Source organism: Halictus rubicundus, chromosome 7 (genome assembly GCF_050948215.1).
Source record: "Halictus rubicundus isolate RS-2024b chromosome 7, iyHalRubi1_principal, whole genome shotgun sequence".
NCBI lineage: Eukaryota > Metazoa > Arthropoda > Insecta > Hymenoptera > Halictidae > Halictus > Halictus rubicundus.
Genome location: NC_135155.1, coordinates 14,406,718 through 14,420,853, shown reverse-complemented (window position 1 = coordinate 14,420,853; position 14,136 = coordinate 14,406,718). Strand labels below are relative to the sequence as shown.

The 14,136-nt window shown below is 37.9% G+C and overlaps 1 protein-coding gene and 1 long non-coding RNA gene across 2 annotated transcripts in view; one reads left to right on the top strand and one right to left on the bottom strand.

Annotated features, from left to right (window-relative positions):
• LOC143355660 (uncharacterized) overlaps positions 1 to 14,136 on the bottom strand; it is a 250,921-nt gene that overhangs the window by 190,538 nt on the left and 46,247 nt on the right. The gene's annotated exons all lie outside the window — the stretch shown is intronic.
• Positions 9,418 to 14,136, top strand: part of LOC143355658 (uncharacterized) — a 35,313-nt gene continuing 30,594 nt past the window's right edge. The window contains exon 1 of the mRNA XM_076790698.1: positions 9,418 to 9,774. The gene's annotated coding sequence lies outside the window, so the exon portion shown is untranslated. The remainder of the gene's footprint in view (positions 9,775 to 14,136) is intronic.

Sequence of the window (14,136 nt, the reverse complement as noted above, 5' to 3'; positions counted from 1 at the left end):
AAAGTATTTGGTTCCCTTAATGTACGAGAAGGAATCAGAAAATGTTAATTGACAGCGTGTGCGCGACGCGTTCGCGCCAGACGGCCATTGCAGCCTTTTCGCATTTTTGGGTGTGATTATAACTCGTGAATATAACTCGTGAAATGTGAATATAACTCGTATTTTTATAATCTTTTGTAATGATTGGCACCCAAAAATGTATTTAATTAAGCATAGTAAGCAAAGACATACTTGAGTGGTACCAACGTCGACTACGCATAGCGACGGCCCTGGCGAGTCGCGAAAAGGCTGCAATGGCCGTCTGGCGCGAACGCGTCGCGCACACGCTGTCAATTAACATTTTCTGATTCCTTCTCGTACATTAAGGGAACCAAATACTTTTCGTGAATGGTTTCTTTACCAGAAATGTCTGTAGAATGCATTCCTGTATAGTAAATTCCTGCTAGATAAAGGATTTTTCACATAAATACAAAAATAGAGCGTACAAAGTACCCGCGTCGGCACATTTTCAAACTTTAACAACCATTTACAACTATTAGGAAGTACGTAAAAATATAATTGACTATATGAATATGTAGAGGAGAGTCCCCTCTATCTCTTGACTCAAATTTGAACTTTCTCGCGTGTTTAGTTTTTGCGTAACACGTCGTTTCGTATCAAAATCGGGCATTTTTACAAAAACCAAAATTTTTCGAAAACGTTGCGTGATGGAGCAATTCTACTTTCAGATTCGGTTTTAGGATGACAAAGTGTATAAGAATCACCCAACAGGTATTGCAAAATTTTTTTGGTGTTGGACAGTGTAATTGACGGCTTTCGTTGAATAAACACGTATACCAAAATAGAAAATGTATATTTGTATTGTCACTTACCAGCTGTTGAAAGTTGACCAAGGTGAGCGGAGACGGCTTCCAGGAACCGCTGTCCGACCGCGAACCAGCTTAAAGTGGACCAGGGTTGACCAGTGATGTCCACTGCAGCTCTGGAGGATCCCTGGTCCACTCGAAGGTAGGTGAGGGTAGGCCAGGGTGGTCAGGGTGGGCCAGGGCAGCCCTGGAGAACCTCTGGTCAACTGCAAGGTCCTTCGTCCTTCTGGTCCCGGAGCCCTCCCGTTCCGTCCTGAGTGCGCACCACGACTGACTGACTGAGCGCGGACGCCGTGGTGGGGTGCGCGGTGCGCGGTGCGCAACTCCCCCACCCCAAACTAACTTCGCCAGACTTCGATCGCCGCGATAGTAATTATTGATAAATTTGTTATTTCTGGCTGCTTAATGTTTATAACAATTTCTTTTGGTAATGGTATCAACAAGCAATTCCTTGACCATCTTGCCATCTAATTTTTTAGTAAAAATACCTAATAGAACTCGAGATACAGAGTAACTTTTGAACCATGAATATTCGCACGTATTAATTTATCGAACACATTTCACTGATAAATTTATTATTTCTGACTGTTTAATGTTTATAACGATTTCTTTTGGTAATGGTATCAACAAGCAATTCCTTGACCATCTTGCCATCTAATTTTTTAGTAAAAATACCTAATAGAACTCGAGATACAGAGTAACTTTTGAACCATGAATATTCGCACGTATTAATTTATCGAACACATTTCACTGATAAATTTATTATTTCTGACTGTTTAATGTTTATAACAATTTCTTTTGGTAATGGTATCAACAAGCAATCCCTTGACCATCTTGCCATTTAATTTTTTAGTAAAAATAAATTATAGAACTAGAAATACAGAGTAACTATTAATTTACGAATATTCGCACGCAGTAATTTATCGTACGTAATTCACTGTAAAATTTATTATTTCTGACTGTTTAATGTTTATAACAATTCTTTTCGCCAATGATGTCGATAAGTACTCCCTTGACCATCTTGCCATTTAATTATTTAGTAAAAATAAATTATAGAACTCGAAATACAGAGTAACTTTTAATTTACGAATATTCGCACGCAGTAATTTATCGTACGTAATTCACTGTAAAATTTATTATTTCTGGCTGTTTAATGTTTATAACAATTCCTTTCGCCAATGATGTCGATAAGCACTCCCTTGACCATCTTGCCATTTAATTATTTAGTAAAAATAAATTATAGAACTCTAAATACAGAGTAACTTTTAATTTACGAATATTCGCACGCAGTAATTTATCGTTCGCAATTCACTGTAAAATTTATTATTTCTGACTGTTTAATGTTTATAACAATTCCTTTCACCAATGATGTCGATAAGCACTCCCTTGACCATCTTGCCATTTAATTATTTAGTAAAAATAAATTATAGAACTCTAAATACAGAGTAACTTTTAATTTACGAATATTCGCACGCAGTAATTTATCGTTCGCAATTCACTGTAAAATTTATTATTTCTGACTGTTTAATGTTTATAACAATTCCTTTCACCAATGATGTCGATAAGCACTCCCTTGACCATCTTGCCATTTAATTATTTAGTAAAAATAAATTATAGAACTCTAAATACAGAGTAACTTTTAATTTACGAATATTCGCACGCAGTAATTTATCGTACGCAATTCACTGTAAAATTGATTATTTCTGACTGTTTAATGTTTATAACAATTCCTTTCACCAATGATGTCGATAAGCACTCCCTTGACCATCTTGCCATTTAATTATTTAGTAAAAATAAATTATAGAACTCTAAATACAGAGTAACTTTTAATTTACGAATATTCGCACGCAGTAATTTATCGTACGCAATTCACTGTAAAATTGATTATTTCTGACTGTTTAATGTTTGTAACAATTTCTTTTGGTAATGGTATCAACCAGCAATCCCTTGACCATCTTGCTAACTAATTATTTAGTAAAAATAAATTATAGAAACCGAGATATAGAATAACTTTTAAGCCATGAATATTCGTGCGTATTAATTTATCGTACGCAATTCACTGTAAAATTTATTATTTCTGACTGTTTAATGTTTATAACAATTTCTTTTGGTAATGGTATCAACAAGCAATCCCTTGACCATCTTGCTAACTAATTATTTAGTAAAAATAAATGATAGAAACCGAGATATAAAATAACTTTTAAGCCATGAATATTCGTACGCATTAATTTATGTATGCAATTCACTGTAAAATTTATTATTTCTGACTGTTTAATGTTTATAACAATTTCTTTTGGTAATGGTATCAACCAGCAATCCCTTGACCATCATGCTAACTGATTATTTAGTAAAAATAAATTATAGAAACCGGATATAGAATAACTTTTAAGCCATGAATATTCGTACGCATTAATTTATCGTACAGGTAACTCCGGTAACGCAAAAACCATTTTGGGCCACCACAGTTCTTATGTGGATTACCAAAAAAAAATTTATGGCATCCATATAAGAACTGCCTCGGTGCGACCGTGTCCCGGCGTTGACAATAGCTCAGCTGGTCGAGCTCGAGGCCGGCCTCGGGTGAACGAAAACCTTTTGTTTACGTCTGTTGTCATACTTGTCGCGAGGCCATCGTTTCCAAAATTCTGAAATATCAAATCCGCTGCCCATCGTCCTTCGCTCGCTTGATTTACCGCCTTATCATCTCGCCGTTTGTATAAACCTTACCTCCTGTTATAATATAAATGTTTATAACAATTCCTTTCGCCAATGATGTCGACGAGCACTCCCTTGACCATCTCGCCATCTAATTATTTAGTAAAAATAAATTATAGAGCTCGAGATAGAGAATAACTTTTAAATCATGAATATTCGTAAGCATTATTTTATCGTGCACATTTTACTGATAAATTTATTGTTTCTGGCTGTTTAATGTTTATAACAATTCCTTTCGCCAATGATGTCGACGAGCACTGCCTTGACCATCTTGTCACCTAATTTTTTAGTAAAGAAAGATGATAAAACTCAAGATACAGAATAACTTTTGAACCACGGATAAATGTACACTGATAAATTTATTGTCTCTGCTTGTTTAACGATTGTAAGAATTCCTCTTACGAATGATGCTGTCGAATACCCTCTTGGCTATCTTAGCACCTAATCTTTTTAGTAAAAATGGCTAATAGTACTCGGGATACAGAGTAACTTTTAAAGCATGTCTTGAGCATGTCTTAAAGCATGTCAAAGTATACAAGATACTCGATTCTCATTAAATTACTCGGTATTTCATATCGTGCGACACGAAACAGTATATTGTGATTGGCGTACTCGTACATCTCGTCTGTGATATTGGTTCCACAATACTAGTTCCGACCGATACGGTAGAATGTGACACAAAAATGGTAAGGGTGCTCTAGAGCCCCGCGGACGTGAGACAAAAAAGTACATTAGGTGATTGGTCTACTCCTGTACCTCGTCTGTGGTTTTGTGTCTCACGATCTGAAATACCGACATTGTTAACAACATCTAGATTTCTTACGCCCTCTACGCTGACGAACGATAAATGTTGCAACTAGATCCACGAGAAGCTTAGAGTCTCATGCTGCTTCGTGTTGCACGATATGAAATACCGACTCAGCTCTCTGCTACAGAGAAGATTCTGCAATTTCAAATTTTTCACAAGTGATAGTGCTACACCAAGCGAGAAATCGCATAATTAATAGTATGCTAGAATGGACTAAAACCCATTTGCAGATTCCCAACCTTATCGATAATTCATGTATCTGGGCATATTATCGAGAACCGAGTATCTTGTATATTCAATTTTTATTTCGAATGTTTGACATGATTTACAGACAATAAATGTTCCCGGGCAATGAAGGGTCCTTGTCCCCGCAAATGGCCCTTGGCCTCGCTCCTAGCCCTGGTTCAGCAAATGTCTCTTGGCTTAGAGTCAAGAATTTTTTGGGGAACCTGTATAAAAATAAATTACAATAAATCAGTGGAAATAATTTAACGACAGATGACGTTCTTTGACACTCTGGTCGTAGCATACTGACAGCCTGTAGTTCGCTTAATTAACTCAGGATATTAACGGGAGGGGTTTCTCCAATTAGTTATTACAACGCAAAAGAACCTGCACTCTAAATGGATTTTTTTAAAATGCATTTCCTCGATTGTTATTCCATCAAACGATACATTGTTCAGAAAAGGAACATTTTAACGAGAAAACTTCTTTACGTTGCACCGAGCTAACTTTCAAATCGAGTACATAGTTTATTACCAGAGTGCGAATTCTTATGAAAAATAATATAATAGAAAAAAAATAAAAATAAAAATATTATTTGTTTTCTTTCTTTAACAATTGCAGTGTTTCCAAAACAAATATCGACACGCTTCAATTTTTACCGTTTTGAATTATAGCTACCCATTTTTTTAAAAAATCGATAAACTTGGAGACTAATCGCAGTATAATTATTACTACAGCAAGCTTCGTTGCGTGTAAAAAGAAATCATTTTACCAAATCAGATTCTGAGTTCGCGAGATTAGTGGACAAAAGCAGGTTACATAGGAATTCTGAATCAAAGAAGAGCGGCGACATAATTGCATCCGACTAATCAGCGGTGTAACTAATAATTCAATATTCCCAAACGTCACCATTCGTCCAGGTATTGGGCAACCGTATGAAATATTGAGGAAGATCATCGGAAACACGTCAGGCTGCGACATTACAGATTGCTCTTTGATCCGTCGGTTGTCGCATTGTGCCAGATCGATGCGAAAACTTCGCAATGGAATTGATTTAATCCTCATGCGGTATTTTGGTAATTTCTGATCAACCGACATTTTTTTTTTGGTCATTGTACAGTTGGTGTTTGATAGGAACTTTATTTCAAATTTTGAGAACATAAGCTTATTTTCGATTCTGAAGAAATGGCAACGAAAATGTTTCCCAAAACGCGTGTTGTTTTCACGAGACAACCATTGTTACGTTGAAGGTCTTCGTGGTAAAACATGATCATTAAATAAACTTCAAATTATAATTATCTGATCGCACCATAATAAGGAAAATAAACTAAAATATTCTGACATTTTTATCAATTATTAGTCTATTGTACTATTGCATACAAAATATTTAGCAAAATATAAGCAACCACTACTTTCTTTCCCGTTTTTACAATTATTGTTGCGCGAATTCGCATAAACATCCTTAAGTTCTATCGATTTAAAGATATTTCGTTTTAGTTGAGGCAATCTAATTGTTGTCAGGCTAGTTTCTTCCGGATCTATAAGGGATTTCATTTTTTCATAGTCCTCGTCATTTTTCTTTGAGAAATACACACTTTTCTGCAGACCGCACTATTTTTTTATGGTCTCTAAAACAATTTCGTACGTCTTGCAATGTTTTATAGGCCTTGCACTATTTCTGTAGGTCATAACCTTTTATTGCAGGGTGTAAAATTTGTTTGTCGACCCTACGATTTGTTTACTGGGCCCATCAATTTTTCACAGGTCCTACAATTTGCTTAATTGTTTCATGGACCTTGTGAGAGTTGCGACGTCACAACGAACCGATACAAGTGTTTCACGTGTCGATAAAAGTCTTCGTTCGGGACCAGTCGTCTGTCTCAGACTCGCAGATGAGCCTGAGGGAAGCTTGGTGTCCGTAACGTCCGACGGTGAAGAGTATCCGGGGGCTAGTTGCTTCGACAATGGGTTTCAAAGAACCAAGGACGATGGATCCGTGGATCTCGTGCAGACAGCTAGACCAGAAACAAAAAGAATCCCTTAGCTTTGACTGAAACTCCATTCTGTTCAATCTGTCTATTTGCCTGTTCCTGCTTCGTGTTTCTATTATATTAACCCTTTCTCAGCTATTTTACCAAATTAGTTCACGATTTTTAACTCCAAGGCCAAATCGAGCACAAAGACAAACAAAGCATGATCTCACGCAACAGTGTTGGTATGTCCAAAGACGAGTATAACAGATCCGCAGCGGTGAAACGAAACGATCGAGTAAAGATTGTGCAACTCTGTTCGATGCAGTGTTTCCGGGATGATCATAATGCGCATAGAGTTTCATGACGCAATCGTGCTCGTCGGCAACGTGGTCCTGCAACGGAATTCGTTGTCGCGTTCTTTGCAACAGAAACAAGAGATGTTTGTGACTGATCGCGGGATTGATGTGCACGCAGAAAATACGAGATAGATCTCGTTCGATTTATCGATTTCTGAATGTTGTCGTACTTCCCTGCAAATCCGGACGAATCTATAATAAAATGCGATCTTTCAGCTTTAATGCATGCTCTCAAAAGTTATGAAATTCCCTCGGAAATATATTTTAAAATTGACTCGATCCCCCCGGGAGCGAATTATTTTTCTCCGAGATAGGGACATCCGACAGAATTGTCAATTTTCTTGCAATGTTTCTAAAGCGCAATCTTTCAGTAATGTGCACTCTCAAAAGTGAATAAATTCCATTTCCAAAAGACACTTTGAAATCGTTTCATTTCTGAAACGACTGATTACTGGCGACGAGAAGTGGATAGTTTATAACAACGTTAATCGGAAAAGATCGTGGGTGATGCAAGATGAACCAGCCCAGACGACACCAAAAGCTGAGATTCACCAAAAAAAGATTATGCTGTCAGTTCGATGGGATTATAAAGGAATTCTGTACTTTGAAGTTTTCCCAAGAAACCAAACGATTAATTCAAACGTGTACATTCAACAACTCGCCGAACTGAGCGATGCAGTTCAAGAAAAGCGGCCAGAATTGACAAATCGTAAGGTTGTTGTTTTCCAGCATGATGATGCAAAGCCCCACACATCTTTGGTCACTCGCCAAAAATTATTGGAACTAGGTTGGGATGTGTTGTCACATCCACCATATAGCCCTGACCTTGCGCCTTCAGATTACCATTTATTTCGTTCCATGCAGAACTCCTTAAATGGTACAATTTTTAATGACGCTGATGATGTAAAATCACATTTAATTCAGTTTTTTGCTGGCAAAAATCAGAAGTTTTATGAACATGGAATTATGACACTGCCTGAAAGATGGCAAAAGGTCATCGACAAAAACGGACAATACCTAATTGAATAAAGTTATATTTTTAAGAAAAAATGTTGAACTTTCCATCTTATTTAAAATACGCAATCACTTAAAATCGCATCGAAGCAATCCCTTGAAATACAATCACCTCACAATAGGCCCTATACTACTCCTGTAGGTCTTAACATTCTTTTGCAGCTTCCAAAATTTGTGTGTAGACCACAAAATTTGTTTATTGGTTCCTCAATTTTTGCACAGGTCCTACAATTTTTTTCATAGACCTCACAATTTTTCCATGAGAAATAGAAATTTTTTGCAGACCTCTTTCTTTGCAGAAATCTTTTAGCAGACCTCACAATAGGCCCTGCACTACTGTAGATCTTAACATTTTTTTGCAGAATCAAAAATTTGTGTGTAGATCCCAAAATTTGTTTACTGGTTCCTCAATTTTTGCACAGGTCCCACAATTTTTCTCATAGACCTCACAATTTTTCCATGAGAAATAGAAATTTTTTGCAGACCTCTTTCTTTGCAGAAATCTTTTAGCAGACCTCACAATAGGCCCTGCACTACTGTAGATCTTAACATTTTTTTGCAGAATCAAAAATTTGTGTGTAGATCCCAAAATTTGTTTACTGGTTCCTCAATTTTTGCACAGGTCCCACAATTTTTCTCATAGACCTCACAATTTTTCCATGAGAAATAGACATTTTTAGCAGACCTCTTTTTCTGCAGAAATCTTGTAGCAGACCTCACAATAGGTCCTGCACTACTGTAGATCTTAACATTTTTTTGCAGGATCAAAAATTTGTGTGTAGATCCCAAAATTTATTTACTGGTCCCTCAATTTTTTCACAGGTTCTACAATTTTTTTCATAGACCTCACAATTCTTCCATGAGAAATAGAAATTTTTTGCAGACCTCTTTCTTTGCAGAAATCTTTTGGCAGACCTCACAATAGGCCTTGCACTACTGTAGATGTAGACATTTTTTTGCAGGAGCAAAAATTTCTGTGTGCACCCTACAATTTGTTTACTGGTTCCTCAATTTTTCCACAGGTCCCACAATTTTTTTCATAGCCCCAAAATTTTTCCATGAGAAATAGAAATTTTTTTGCAGGACCTCACAATAGGCCCTAGACTACTGTAGATCTTAACATTATTCGCAGGATCAAAAATTTGTGTGTGGACCCCACAACTTGTTTACTGGTTCCTCAGTTTTTTCCACAGGTCCTACAATTTTTAGACCTCACGATCGTTTGATGAGCCCCATAATTTCTTACACGGACATTTTTTCCGCGATGCCGTCAAACAGCTGATCGTCCGCGATTCACGGGAGCAAAGTGCAAGGGTGTTCCGCGTTGTTGGTGCGCCGCGTTCCGGCGGGTCAGTAGGTGTTGCAGGTGCATATCGGCTGCACCGGTGCACCGTTGCGGCCGTCGTCGGGGGTGGCTTTGACGCCGGTGCCGACTCGAGGCGCAGAACGTGTTCGATCGACCCGCGAACGCGGCCCGTAGCCTCACACTGCGACATAGAGAGTTCACTTCAGTCAGTCGCTGTTCGGCCACCGAGCGGGTACACGGTCGGGTCGTCTCGCAGTCTGCTCCCCGTTCGTACTCTTCGACTAGTCGACTCGCGAAAAACGGCGAAAAAAAAAATCACTCGAAACCAGTGAACGTTTGCGTCACCCTACTCTATCTCTGTCTCTCCCTTTCTAACAGCTTACAATAAATTCGCCGCTAGCGAAACGAACTTCCCTCGCGGTTTTTCCGCGCGCGCGAAAACCTCGCTGCGGGACACATGGACTCCCAGACACGAGGGATGGAGGAGGGATCAGCGTGATGCACCTTCCAGGTGACTTTCTCACAACATTCGCACCGACGCTCCCTCGATTGGCTCCCAGAATCCCGCGTCTCTGCAACTGCGTTTTCAGAGGATTTTTTGTTTTGCAGTCCATGGGTCTTCACATTTTATTTTGTGGGTGCGTGATTGATGGGCCAGTTAGGGGGTTGCGGATTTTTGGTGGTCCTCGTGGTGGGAGGTCCGTGATCTCTAGCGTGGTGTTTGAAAGGTTACGATTTCAGAAGTTTGATCGACTGGGTTTTCTTTGGTTTGAGAATCGTGAATTAGTAATTTATATTAGCTTGATACATGTGCCATGTCCTATTTTAGAATGCAAAATACAATCTTTTCGGCTGAAAATGCTATTTTAGTACGCATGCTTTCGTGTTTTCATGGGCTTTTGTATTTTAATTCAAGGGGTTCGCGACTGATAGGCCAGTTAGGGGGTTGCGGATTTTTGGAGGTTCCCGTGGTGGGAGGATCATGATCTCTAGCATGATGTTTGGAAGCTCGTGGTTTGAAAAGTTTGATCGAGTGACTCTTGCTTGGTTTCAGTATCGTTAGATAATATTATCAATGTTATTGTAGTGTATATCTGTGGCTGCATGGAAGAACGCCCCATGTCACATGTTTTCACTTTCGAGATATTGCCGTTTAAAGTTGCGATCACTAATTCTTTGTACTAGTAATGTTTCCTTGCTGCATTTTGTTTTTTTTTGTTTTCATGACTTTTTTTCTGGTAAATACGTAGATCTTATATTAGAAAGCTCAATTAATGCATAAATTTAAATTTTTTGAAATTGTGACGTGCGGCGTTTCTCCTTGCAGCCACAGATATGATATGTCCGATTTTGAAATGCAAATTTAAAATGTAATTAAAATCTCAAGTTTCCATCATAGAAAATTAGAATTTTTCACCGCATTAAAAAGTGGTAGAAATTACAGTTGTTTGTCCTCTTGAAAATTGTAGAAGTTACAGTTTATGTCTTTTTAAAAGTCTTGAAAATCGCAGTTTCCCACCTATTAAGAGTCTTGAAAACCGAAATTTTTCATCCAATTAAAAATCGCAAAAAATGACTATTAAAAATTGTGAAAATTAGTTCTTTATCCTATTAAAAATGGTGAAATTCTCAGTTTTCACCCTATTCAAATTCCTGCGAATCTCACTTTTCCGCAAAATTAAAAATCATTAAAAAATCACAGTTTTTCACCTTATTCAAAATCGGGAAGGTCTCAATTTTCCGGACAATTAAAAATCATAAATAATCGTCGAATTCTTATCCTGTAAACAGGGCGGAAGCTTGACCATGAACTTTACATCACCCTAAATCCGTCAACTTATCCATTAACAAGATTAAAAGTTGATTAAGGTGGTGGAACACAAACGTTTGAACACAATTTCGTAAAATTTTTAACAACGAAGCACTTTTTACTTTCCCTTTGCAAAAAGTTTCCCTTGCGAATTTTCGATTTTGTGTTTTTTTGTCGACTGGAAGCTTCACGAATATTATTAACCACCGTGCATTCCTTAAATAATTTACTGTCAAGGTTAAAGTTTGCATGAACAATGCACATGTACATTGCTCATTTGCTCATACATTCAACAAAAATTTCGCAGAATTTCTCATAACTACATCAATTTTCCAATTTCTCTTGCAAACTTGACCATGAATTCCACACGCTCCGCATTTTCTGCAGTTACCTATTGATGCCAATTCTCCCGTTGACTCGTTCGCGTTCCCTCGATTTTCCCCGTGGCTATATCGCGTTATCGTCGGTTGGTGTCGGTTTGAATGTGGGCGTCGAAGCTCGTTGGTCAGAACCAGATCTTAATCCGAATACAAAATGCCGCCATTTTCTAAACGATCAATAGCTTTAATTTTGATTCAGACTATAGCAATATGTATACTGACTAAAATGCTTCCCCATTTTTCTGTTTTCGATCAGCGCAAGGCCCTGGAATCATGGCAAGTGTGAACACATTTTCCTTAAAACATGATGTATAGAAAAATATAACTCATGTAGTTTTGATTATTGTTACTTGAAAAAAATATTGTATGTACTTCGAATGTCCATAAATGTCTGTGCAAAATCCCAATGCAAATGGTTGAATGGTCCTTCCGAAAAAATTTCCAGAATAAAAAATGGCATTCGAGCAGCAGAATAGCCGTTTAATTCGCCGCGTCTGCGATGGAAGTCGGGGTGTGGTGGCCGACATACAGGGTGTTTTAAAACATTAAAACATTAATTGGTTCAGTGGGGCAAACATTATGATAGGTAAAAAGAGTTCAAGGTTATATTTTTTGAGATTTCAAGGTCATCGAAGTTTTTTTAAATGGAATGATATATTTTTATTATCGCTATATGATAGCCGAGGTCAAGGCGAATCCAACGACCTCTAATATTATGACGTTCACGTGAACCTTGAGTATGAAAAATTACAAAACTAGGGCACTTGATGAAAATAGTAAAATAACGATGACACGATCCCCCTACGGTTTCAACAAATGTTCATGATCCTTGACTAATGACTATAAACACGCTTACAATAAACTGTAAACATTGATTAAAAAATTTTTCTCCTTTCGGTGACTCTAATCAGTACGTTCAAGAAATTCATCGGGATTTATTCGATTGTGAAAGATAACGTTACTTCTCCGAAACGATGGTGTACAGTGATGCAGAAAATATAGAAATGATTTTAGTTTACGGTGAGGCTAAAAGTAACTCGGTACAAGCATCTCAACTGTACGCAGAAAGATACCCTGAGAGAAATCATCCTTCTCGACAAAGTTTTGATCGCGTAGTTCAATTGTTTTGTAAAACGGGGAGTATTAAACCACTGAAAAGAAAACGATCAAAGCCTGCTATTGGAGAAGATGGCGAAACTTTTGTATTGGCCACAGTCCATATTGATCCTACTACAAGTTGTCGAAAAATTGGACGTTCTTTAGGCATTTCCGAAGCAAATGTGTGCCGAATATTGCAACGTCATAAATTTCATCAATACCATATTTCCTTACATCAGGAGCTTCATGGCAACGACTTTGAGAATCGTGTTGCTTTTTGTACACGGGCATTGCAGCAATCACAAAGAAATGAACATTTCTATTATGACGTTTTCTTTGCTGACGAAGCTACTTTTTCTAACCATGGACAACTGAATACGCATAATATGCATTATTGGTGCACTGATAACCCAAAATGGCTTCGACAAGTTGTACACCAGCGTCCATGGAGTGTAAACGTATGGTGTGGAATCGTTGGTGAGAACAAACTCAAGGTCACGTGAAGGTCATAATATTACAGGTCGTTGGATTCGTCTTGACCTCGGCTATCATATAGCGATAATAAAAATATATCATTTCATTTAAAAAAACCTCGATGACCTCGAAATCTCAAGAAATATAACCTTGAACAAATTTGTTTGCCTATCATAATATTTGCCCCTGTGAACCAACCAATGTTTTTTAGATGCTCGAGTTAGGTGAAACACCCTGTATACAGAGGCTGATTGTAAACCACTTCCACAACAGTCGCGGCCCGTATTCCCGCGCCCCCAGACCTGAAAAACTTTTACTAAATTACTTTTTCACGGTATGATCAACTCGTAAATAGACTGCGGAGATCGCTGCGCATTTTCACCGCGCGTCCTCGGCCCTGCGAAACGACTAGCAAGACGTTTACGTTAACGAACGTTAACATCCAAATGGAAATTCGCGTAAACACTCGCGGACCAATCGTAAATATTGTCGGGGAAAACAATTCGAGAGCCTGGAAACTGTAGAACTTTATTTCACCCAGGGAAGAAATTTCAGAAAACAACGTTCCAAAACTCGTTGGTTACTTCAGGGTGGTTGGTGTTTTCTTGCAAAGTGTATTACGGAAAACATTAAATTTGTATATTCAAAACCGCAATTCTAGAATGTTCGTTCTTTTTTTGGCAGTATTTATCAATTTTTTCGAAATGATTCACGATTTAGCGATAAAATACGGAGCTTAAAGATTGCTTCAAACTGTTTCGATTGAATTACCAACATATTGGTGACGTTCTTCTGAATGAAACGAGCCCAAACACGACACAGTTTGCATCGCAGTTACTCGTTTAATCCACGATTTAGTAGAGCCTCGATTATCCGAACCGACACCACTATTCAATGTAAAGCACAATACGTTGATTCATTGTACAAATAAGTGGAGATTTACGCTAGCACTGTGTCTAGGTAACTGTTCCACAGTTCAAACACGTGCTTCTCTGATTGGTTCGGATACTCGAGGTTCTACTAAATCGTGGATTAAACGAGCAAACATGCTCCAAACTATGTCATGTTTGTACTCGTTTTAACCAGAAAAATGTCACGCATATTTTAGGAG